The sequence below is a fragment of the Diadema setosum genome, chromosome 12 (genome assembly GCF_964275005.1).
Source record: "Diadema setosum chromosome 12, eeDiaSeto1, whole genome shotgun sequence".
NCBI classification, from domain to species: domain Eukaryota; kingdom Metazoa; phylum Echinodermata; class Echinoidea; order Diadematoida; family Diadematidae; genus Diadema; species Diadema setosum.
In genome coordinates this window covers 15895191-15903509 of record NC_092696.1, presented here as the reverse complement: position 1 = coordinate 15903509, position 8319 = coordinate 15895191, and positions in this window count along the sequence as shown.

Genomic DNA, 8319 nt, shown 5'->3' with positions numbered 1-8319 from the left:
GCGCAGCGAGCGAGTTGAAAATTGTTGTATTTCAGCTCACAGAACATGGAATTTTTGTGTGAACACAATAAACATTGTCATTTTGTCCGCGTCATCATCATGTTTTGTTTTTATCTTGTTTGATTTGGTTTTCTGCCCCCCCCCCCCCCCACCATTCTCCCTCCCCCTTTTTCTTCTTCTTTTTTTTTTCTTCTTCTTCTTCTTCGTTTTTTTTTTTTCGTTTTTTTTTTCTTCTTCTCTTTTTTTTTTCGTTTTTTTGCGCCCCCAAGGAGTGGCGCCCGGGGCACGTGCCCCCCTTGCCCCCCCCCCCCCCTAGATACGCCACTGGTCAATGTTAAAGCTTACTCGTCCTGTCGCCGTATAACCAAACGCCACCAGTTTCATGGTCATACTAGTCTGGTTTCCAGACCCCTTGCTAACTGGACTCCGCGGCGACGAAAGCAGGCAAAGACGGCGTTGAGGGCGTCAATATCCTACATAGCAAAATAGTAAGAACAGAGGGTCTGGAAGCCAGACTATGGTCATAACGGTAGAGTCCCATCAGTGCTAAAACAATCATCCCTGAAAGAACAGAACACTTAATTCGTAAAAACACTCGTTTATAAGCATGCTTGACGGTAATAGTGGCTATCCTCCTCTCACTTTCTTCTTTTAACCACAATTCTAAACACAAAACAAAAACAAACAAATACGAACAAGAAGTGTTATAATTATTTGCCTATCTAAGGAGAGAGGTTTACTAATCACAACCAAGCTCAACCTCCATCTATTAATGGGGAATGAAACCGAGATATAATGTGGATCATGTGAATGTAGCAACATTACTAGATCACATCAGTGAAAGTTTGAGGAAACTGATCCGACAATCTCTTCTTTAAAGGTTCCACGTGCTACAATTTCTGGATGGAAAGACTACAACAGCTCATGACGTCACCCTAGAACAATGATATGAAGAAAATGTTACAAGATACACAAACTGTATTTTTTTTTTTAAATGAAGAGTACACATTCCCTTGACGACTTGTTACTTACATTATGTTAAGGTTTATATTATTCCTCTTGCTTTCTGAAAGTGGCAAGTGTTTTTTTTTTCAGCGTTCTAGAAAAATGAAAATATGTTGAATTCTCTTTACTTATTATTCTTTATATTATTGTCCTGCGGTGACGTTACGAACTGCTGTTGCCTTTTCACCCGGCAATGGCGACAATAGAACTTATATATATATATATATATATATATATATATATATATATATATACGGATAGTCCAATTTTCCTGAACTTGCGATGACTGGCTGATGTGTTCTACTAATTGTTGCGTGCACATTACCCACATTATAGCGAATATAGATACACATTAACAATTTGGAGTTTCACTTACATTGTACGTATCACCTCTGCGCGTGCGCACTTTGCAACAATAAACAGTCATGTATTTTTAGTAAGGCTCATGTCATCCCTGAACCTGCGCTGAATTATCTCAATCCGTTTCTGTCACACTTTTCTTCTTTTTTGTATGTTTTGTCGACAATTTAGTGTATACATGGTAGTTAGGATATTGTGAACTTGCCCCCCCCCCCCCCCGTGAACAATTCATTAATTCGATGCATAGGGCCTACTATATACTATAGATAATTTATTTTTGCTATAAAGTTTCATATTATGTTATGTGATAAATACCTTTGTTGTTTTGCTTTATGTCAGTCTCTTGCCAATGTCTGTATTTTCTTCATGTTATGTATGTATTTTTTTTCTGTCTATGGGACTTAAAAATGTCAGTATTGTACACTGAATATTATGTTTCTCTGTTATTTACGTGCACGAATTTTCATTCATTCATTCATTCATTCATTTTTTTCCATCTCCAACAGAACTTGTAAATACAATAGACACTCATGAGATATAAGTACATATTTCAATATTACAAAATATGATAAATTAAAATTTATGGTTATACAAAAGACACAGCACAAAGAACATTCTGAAGTTTAGAAGATGCAGGAGATGGGGAGGAATGCTGAAGAAGCAATGCTTGTATATGGTGAATTCCCCCTCCCAAACAGTGAAACAATTATACATAATAGTATTTATTTCATTGATCTTTTACTTTGTACATGAAACTAAATTTACAAAATGAATTACACGAACTACGAATAAAAAAACCTAACTAGCCCAGAGACAAGCACCCGGACAAATCCAAACACTAAGTCACCTTCATGCAGAAAATAGAACAGGAGAGAAGAGAGAGATAAATTGCAGGATGATAGCCAGCGGCTGAACAAGTTCCTTTTATCACCGCGTTTAAATAGAATGGAAAGGAAATGAAATGAAAATGCGACTTGATGATATATCTGTTACCATTATATACACATGTTATTATAGCTTATATTGCTGGTACAAATAGATTGACTGACGGACGGAAGCATGAAAAGTGTATTCGAAAGAGAAACACCATCATACCTCGCCGGTGTTTTGTGGGTGGTATAAAGAGAAAAAGAAAAAAGAAAGAAAGTATATTTTCAGCAGTTTTCTAAAACCCTTTTTTGTAGAGTGGTGAGATCAGGTATGTCTTAGAGGCCCCTTTTCATTTCTTGATAATCCTTTGCACACTCTTCACTTTCAAGTCTGATAACTTTTGAAGGGATAACGCTACTGCTTTGAGCGTTAGCATTATTCATGGACAGAATGTGCTAATAGAACTTGCTCAATTTCAACTTAATCTAATAATCCTTCATTGTTGTTTCTCCAATGGTTTACATCCTGTTTTTTGTTCGATTCATCTCACAGCCAGCACGACATTCTCTTAGAGTATCATTTCCTTCTTTTAAAAACTGAAAACATTTCTTTTGTTATCCTCACATAAATAAATAAATAAATAGATGATTTTCTTGTCATTCTCATAAAAACAAACAAATAAATAAATGTATGATAGTACTTTCTCTTAAATATTAAGAGTTTGTGTTTCATTATTTGACAATTTTTCTTATTGAATTTCTAATTTCTACATCATTGCCTTGGGGACTCTTCCTAAAAGTCGAATAATTGTAGACCACTTGTTTTTGGTTCCCTTCCTTTCTTTGTTGTGCCTATCTTTAGTTGTTTTCCTGTCTGTTCTGTCCATGTTCCATCCGTTCTTGTCCTTGTCAGAGTCCTTTCTTTCTGTCTACAAAATTGTTTAAGTATATATGGAAAACACTAGTAAATAAAGCAAAATTTTTGAAAATTGAAAGTTACGCCACCGGTTCTGGGCCGCAATTAAAAACATAGGCATATATGCATTACGTACAACGAAAAATCTGAATATAATTTTATTAAAGGTTAATGTAATGTAATAATTCTCACCACGTTTGGTGGAGCTTCACCGTTCCGTGCTTTAGGTTAACATGACACATCCCCCTTTGGAGTCACTTCATACAAGTACTCTTTTTTTTACCGTCTAAGTTTTTGACTATCAAATTGAAACACAAAACGTAACTGAAAGCTACATACAAGCAAGCAAACACTCAAACAAACAAACAAACAAACAAACAAACAAACAAACGCAGATTAAATTATCAATGTTCATTCTCCTAACCATAGTGGATTATTATCAAATTGTCAAGAACGCACGGGGCAACAAGGTTGTTATACCCTATATAGGTTGGCAATACAAGATACCAGAATCTGCTGTTGAAATTTTGAAGGAACTACTATTTAACGTCCGAAATTGCCAAGGTCGATTCAATAAAGAGATATAATTGAAACAGTTTGAATTTTTTTTTGTTCATACCTCCTGCAAGATATAGGACATCAAAATATATATTTCAAAATGTCATTATTTTTATACATGTATTTTGTCATAATAATTGATAATGTGCACATACTGGGTTAGATACATGTTTCTAGTGTTTCATTATCATAAGAAGAGATATATCATAATAATTATTTCAACTTCTACTCGCAGGGTACGAAGTAATGGCACATCAAGGAAAATAAAACAAAATCACTGACGCAATACAGAAATGCATGTCGAATGAGCTTGGATGAACATAAGACCGTTCGTTATGTACAAAGATACTCCAGCAGATAAACTTAATACAACACAATACGCTGGTGAATATACGAAATGTGCTTTCCCCGTAAGTGGTGTCACGTATTCATAGTATTAATCATTCTTATAGAATAGAGTGAATCATTATTTTACACGTGCAATTGACAGGTCATTCATGCCACTCTCTTGGGAGACTTTCAGTTTCATTTTCGCTCGACAGTAAAGTTTGTCTTCATCATCATTAGTCGAGATGAAACTTTGAGGGGAGCAGAAGTGTTGAGCTTCAGTGACAAGAGCTGCCCACAACATCTCTGGTCATGGGGAAGGGGGTGGGGGGAGGGGGATGGGGAGAGTAGGCCCACTTTCGCATCCGGTGGACTTTGTGATACATGTACTTAAAGATCACTCTTGTTTGGAGTAGACAGTCATGCAAAGTGAATGTAAGAACTCCACATCATAACAGTATAGTCGGCAGTCGCAATATGAGTCTGTTGGGCGAGAGATTATTTGAGATGGCGCTCTTCGAAAATGGATTTCGAATGCATGGACCTTCTTTCTTTAAATGTGTGTGTGTGTGTGTGTGTGTGTGTGTGTGTGTCTTTGCTACAAACGCCTGATCATTATCATTTATTAACAACGAGTGTACAGTATAAGTTATACTAGGCCTATGCAGGGAGGTGGAAGGACCACTTCCCTGGCCTATGTGTACATCATGACTGTGATATGGGGAAAAGGGGAATATGCTTAAAATGTGTGTGGATCTGAAAATACGGTGTCTCATGCAATATCTCTCTTACCCCCCCCCCCCCCCCACTTTATTATGGAGGATCCATTGGCTTTGTTTTCCCTCGTTTGTCCGAACGGGTGCCGCAGCCGCGGGCGGCCTCAGTCTCTACAAAACTCATGTAAACAAGACGTCATAGTCATGATAAACGGAAACTATGGGCACCTGATTTTCATTAAAAAAGTCAAAGTGGAAGAGTTGGAAGAAGGCCTATAGATATATCAGTTTTGGAATTGTTAATCAACAGGGACATCACATGATATGACATATTTATAGTCATTCTATAGCCCTCCATGATTCACGATGATAAGACCATCTTCCCAGTCACTAGTGAAACTAGGCTTATAATAATGAAGATCGCATCCATGTCTTCCAATAGTTTCTACTGTTCCTTCTTTACGTGTACATTCAACATGCTATTGCTCTATATCGACTTTATGTTTTCAAGGTTTTCTCGTATTTGCCTCATAATAATACATATTAATTCTATTTATAATTATTATGACGGTATTTACTTTGTGAGCTTTTGTCTCACAGTTCTGACAATGGAATGCGGAAATGAAATTGAACTGATGGACTCAATATTTATTGAATTAAACAGTAATTGGTATGATCGTATAGAGGTATAACTAGGTCCTTAATTTATATACTGCATGCCCAAACTTGTATGATTGTTATTAAATGATGTACATAATATTACATTATCCACATAAAACTCAAACAAGTTGTGTTTGTTTCAAAGAGAAATTCACAACAAATTTCATATTTACAAATACTGAAGACAGATATGTCGCCCTTCTTATTTTGTGATTAAACAAAATATTCACTCAGATGTCGTGCAATGTTTCCTTTTTGTTTTCTTTTTTACCTGTCGCTATAAACATTCGCTATTAAACGACTAAGACCTTTAGTGTTTCTGTTGAGATGCAAAACTTTATGGTTCAGGAAGGGAATATCAGTAATAATTGTTTATTGAAATACGCCAGCAAAATAATTTTCAGTTAACAAATTATTTTTGTAACATCCAGTTTACTTCAGGAGCATGTACACTCTGACATTACAATAGAATATACCATGCATCATCAGAACATCGCATATTAGATTCAGTTCACATATTGCACAATATAAAATAGTCACAAGATAAATGTAATTTATCAAAAATCATAACGGGAACTTACTTGACATTTTTCAATGAAGGCTATAAGCACTTATTAAAATTAATGTTTATAAAAGCAACGAGAAAATTCGACCCTCCGAAGCATTTTTATTTGTTTGTGATTGTGTCTCTTACAAATAATATTTATTCACTGCATACAAATCAAATTCAAGTAAAAAAATCACTATTACGTGCTCATCGGCTTTATGCTGGGGTGTGTAAAAGAGAAAAAAAAAGTGGAATACTCAAATGACAAAATAATCGTATATAATACGTCATCGAAGTAGTCAAAGTCCCTGTTATAAATCTAGATAGGTTTACTTTATCTTATTGACATGTATTGATATTTCATATCTATTGATAACCCCATATAAAGCTTTGAAATGCCTTCTAAAATTTTCAACAACCTGAAATCAAATAACGAATTATTTCTATTATAAATCTAAATGTTTAAGCTTCTACCAACCTTATGGGCAAGCTTTCGCCCTACTCCTGAGGACTTTCTCAAGCCTTATGCAGTGAGGTGTTGTCTTGCTGCCGTTGCCTGTCTTTGTCGATCACTGGACCAAAGATGGGTGAGAGGGTATTGTCATCCCCAACCGATGAAAGTTTTTAGTATTATTGATTGATGTCACAAACTTTTTTTAACCAGTTCCATTCTTTTAACTTTCATGAAACGTAAATTTATTAATATATAAATATTCTTTCCCAAACAAACTTTACGCTACATTCAAAAATTGTACCTTGATTTCATCTGTCACCAAGCGATCGCATGCAGTCAGTGAATTGTATTTTGTTCGAAGCCATTATATAACAATTAAAGACAATAGTACACTTTTCACCGAATAACGGATTTAATGAATGACCAATCCTCCAATTCTATCGAACCAATATATAAAAAGAGGCTTCAGTTTACATTGCTATCGAGAGTCTTTGGGTGACTAATCTCGACGATCATAAGGCACACTGAATTTCCATTCAATATCGACTACAATGTATAGGCCTATTCATATGGCTCTTTTTAAATCAATATATCATTGTCTTCTTCAGGTTGAAGTGGCTGAGATATCCAGAAGTAATGTGGTCCTAATACTCAAAAGATGGGTCCCACCTTTTACAAGGGTCATTACTGCATCTAACCGTGACTTAATATATATATATATATATATATATATATATATATATATACATATATATATATATATATATATATATATATATATATATATATATATCTCATTCATTTCAAAACCGATTTTCATCAAATTACAGATATATAGTTCTTCTTAGAATCTTCATGCGATAATATTTCATATCAGTGGTTTCTAAATATCTTGCAGAAGGTTTATCCCCTTCTCAACCGTTATACCATCCATTTAATTCCATATGACAATACTATTGTTGTATGTGTACCTTATGTATCTTGTAAACGTATTCTCTATAAACAAAGAAGAAGAGTGAAATTGTTCACTCTTGAAGGAGAGAATAACAGGAAAGAGTGAGTTTAGAGTGAAATTAGAGTGAATTTTGAGTGAAAATTTTTATTTTCACTAATTTTGGAGTGAAAATAAGTGGAAACAATATTTTTCACTCCCAAATCACTACGATTTCACTCTGAATTCACTCTTTTTTGAAATGCACTCCTTCGTGAGTGAACTTTATCACTCTTTTTTTTTTTTTTTTTGAGAGAAAGAGTTTGTGATATACCATATCCGTGTATGATGCATTCGAACCATTGCCAAAGTTTCCAATAAGCCTACAGGTCCCTATGACGGAAGGAATTTAATTTCCTTTCAATATTCCTCACTATCATGCGCAGCCAGGTTTATAAAAAATAGCGATGGAGACTTTGAAGAGTTTATAGGGTGACATTTTACTTTTTCGTGCCAAATAATGATATCATAAATGTGTCTCACCTCCATGGTCACATGCTATATAATGTATGTCATAAAACCTCATCGTTGCAGCATGTTGACATTGTGTACTAAGGTTTCATCATCTTTTTCTGCTAAAGATTTTGGCTTCAATTCACAACTATCATTTTGCTGTCTTAACATGTAATCATTTAGATACTAGTATTTGACATTACAATTTTCTCACGTTAGGTGAGATTTAATGTTTACCCTGTCTATTAAATTCCTAAAGTTAGAAATGATGTTTTTATACCTACTGGTATATAAAAGGGAATATAGGCCTAGGCTATACATTTTCATCAGTGAAGAAAATCCAGGTCAACCTCTTTTCCTAAAGTAGTTGTTATTACATGTAATATCAAAATTAAGTTTTGATATGTTACTGAGCGCATGATAGCCAAAGACTTAATTCGGTAGTTGTGTGACAGCATCATGC